Genomic DNA, 3,119 nt, shown 5'->3' on the forward strand with positions numbered 1-3,119 from the left:
TCTTTGTTCTTTTCTTATAGACTTGTCAATGTGGTTGAGGTGTGGTGGTGCTCACCCTTGGTAGCAGAGTGGTTACCATAAGTTTGTTGGCTTTGAACATGTAACTAGGGTACTGAATACTTTGATGTGAGAAAACCATTGAGCTGGCTGATGGTTCTAGCCAGGTACCTGTTTGTGCCTAACATAGTTCACAGAGTGAGAGAGGATCATCCTTCATAATTCACAGCTGGAAAATTGCCATATGACCTAAAATAGAATGCACTTCCACCTATAAAGAAGTGTTCATTCTGCATTAATGTGTTAAAATAGGGAGAAGTTTTAGTTGCTAGTTTGAACTGGTCTAATGCGATATATAGTACACTTCATGCTTACAGATCTAATTTTGAACATGTAGTTAATTAGCAAAAAGTGCACATAGTAGCAATCCTGCCATTCATAATTTCTTTAAAGAACTAACTCCTACTAAACCACTAGGCCAGTTTCAGCCAAATTCCACGGAATTGTTCCTTAGGATACCCTCAACCCCTGTTGATTTTTAGCTCACCTGTCACAAAGTGACAAGGTGAGCTTTTGTGATCGCGCGGTGTCCGTCGTCCGTCCGTAAACTTTTGCTTGTGACCACTCTAGAGGTCACATTTTTCATGGGATCTTTATGAAAGTTGGTCAGAATGTTCATCTTGATGAAATCTAGGTCAAGTTCGAAACTGGGTCATGTGCCATCAAAAACTAGGTCAGTAGGTCTAAAAATAGAAAAACCTTGTGACCTCTCTAGAGGCCATATATTTCACAAGATCTTCATGAAAATTGGTCAGAATGTTCACCTTGATGATATCTAGGTCAAGTTTGAAACTGGGTCACGTGGGGTCAAAAACTAGGTCAGTAGGTCTAAAAATAGAAAAACCTTGTGACCTCTCTAGAGGCCATATTTTTCATGAGATCTTCATGAATGTTGGTCAGAATGTTTATCTTGATGATATCTAGGTCAAGTTCGAAACTGGGTCATGTGGGGTCAAAAACTAGGTCAGTAGGTCTAAAAATAGAAAAACCTTGTGACCTCTCTAGAGGCCATATTTCTCAATGCATCTTCATGAAAATTGGTCAGAATGTTCATCTTGATGATATCTAGGTCAAGTTCGAAACTGGGTCACGTGGGATTAAAAACTAGGTCAGTAGATCTAAAAATAGAAAAACCTTGTGACCTCTCTAGAGGCCATATTTTTCATGAGATCTTCATGAATATTGGTCAGAATGTTCACCTTGATGATATCTAGGTCAAGTTCGCAACTGGGTCACGTGGGGTTAAAAACTAGGTCAGTAGGTCTAAAAATAGAAAAACCTTGTGACCTCTCTAGAGGCCATATTTTTCATGAGATCTTCATGAATATTGGTCAGAATGTTCACCTTGATGATATCTAGGTCAAGTTTGAAACTGGGTCATGTGGGGTCAAAAACTAGGTCAGTAGGTCTAAAAATAGAAAAACCTTGTGACCTCTCTAGTGGCCATATTTCTCAATGGATCTTCATGAAAATTGGTCAGAATGTTCACCTTGATGATATCTAGGTCAAGTTCGAAACTGGGTCATGTGCGGTCAAAAACTAGGTCAGAAGGTCTAAAAATAGGAAAACCTTGGGACCTCTCTAGAGGCGATATTTTTCAATGGATCTTCATAAAAATTGGTCAGAATGTTCACCTTGATGATATCTAGGTCAAGTTCGAAACTGGGTCAAGTGGGCTTAAAAACTAGGTCAGTAGATCTAAAAATAGAAAAACCTTGTGACCTCTCTAGAGGCCATATTTTTCATGAGATCGTCATGAATGTTGGTCAGAATGTTCATCTTGATGATATCTAAGTCAGATTCGAAACTGGGTCACGTGGGGTCAAAAACTAGGTCAGTAGGTCTAAAAATAGAAAAAACCTTGTGACCTCTCTAGAGGCCATATTTCTCAATGGATCTTCATGAAAATTGGTGAGAATGTTCAGCTTGATGATATCTAGGTCAGGTTCGTAACTGGGTCATGTGCGGTCAAAAACTAGGTCAGTAGGTCGAAAAATAGAAAAACCTTGTGACCTCTCTAGAGGCCATATTTTTCACGAGATCTTTATGAAAATTGGTGAGAATGTTCACCTTGATGATATCTAGGTCAAGTTTAAAAGTGGGTCACGTGCCTTCAAAAACTAGGTCATTAGGTCAAATAATATAAAAACCTTGTGACCTCTCTAGAGGCCATATTTTTCAATGGATCTTCATGAAAATTGGTCAGAATTTTTTATCTTGATGTCTAGGTCACATGTGCTCAAAAACTAGGTCACTATGTTAAATAATAGAAATAACGATGTCATACTCAGTTGAACACTGGGTCGTGGAGATAGGTGAGCGATTCAGGACCATCATGGTCCTCTTGTTTTTTAAATGGCTGCTACAGTGCAGGGCTAGTTTCCTCTGTATGGCTTTATGGAAAAATTAAAAAATAATCTCTGAAACCAATCACCCGATTTCAAAATACTTTCCCACAATTTGGGTGACCCTATACCAAAGTTCGTCAAGCAGTGTTGATTGGTTTAAGAAAAACATGGTCGACAAGATACAGGACGAGTATTCCCTCTATGACTAATAGTATGTAGAAAACTTTAAAACCCACTGAAACAGCTAGCCAAGTTACAAATTAATTCAAGCCATCATGGCCCATGGCAATTTGTTATACAAGAGCCATGAAACTCTAGAAAACCAGGTTTTTCAAACGTTTTCTATTTCTAGTAAAAACTGACTGACCTAACAGTGACCTTGACCCTAATGGCCAAAAAACACTAATCCCCATGTATTTGTTTCCTATTTAGCTACCCACATATAAATTTGCACTGGAATTTCCCATTCTTAACTAGAGCTATTGTGCGGAAAGAGTTTTTAGCTCACCTGTCACATAGTGACAGGGTGAGCTTTTGTGATCGCCCTTCGTCCGCCGTCTGTCCACAATTTCTTGTCTGCACGATAGTGGTTTCATTTATGATTTTATTTTAACCAAACTTGCACACAACTTGTATCACCATAAGATCTTGGTTCCTTTCTTGAACTGGCCAGATCCCATTATGGGTTCCAGAGTTATGGCCCCGGAAAGGGCC

This window comes from Mercenaria mercenaria, chromosome 3 (genome assembly GCF_021730395.1).
Source record: "Mercenaria mercenaria strain notata chromosome 3, MADL_Memer_1, whole genome shotgun sequence".
Lineage (NCBI taxonomy): Eukaryota > Metazoa > Mollusca > Bivalvia > Venerida > Veneridae > Mercenaria > Mercenaria mercenaria.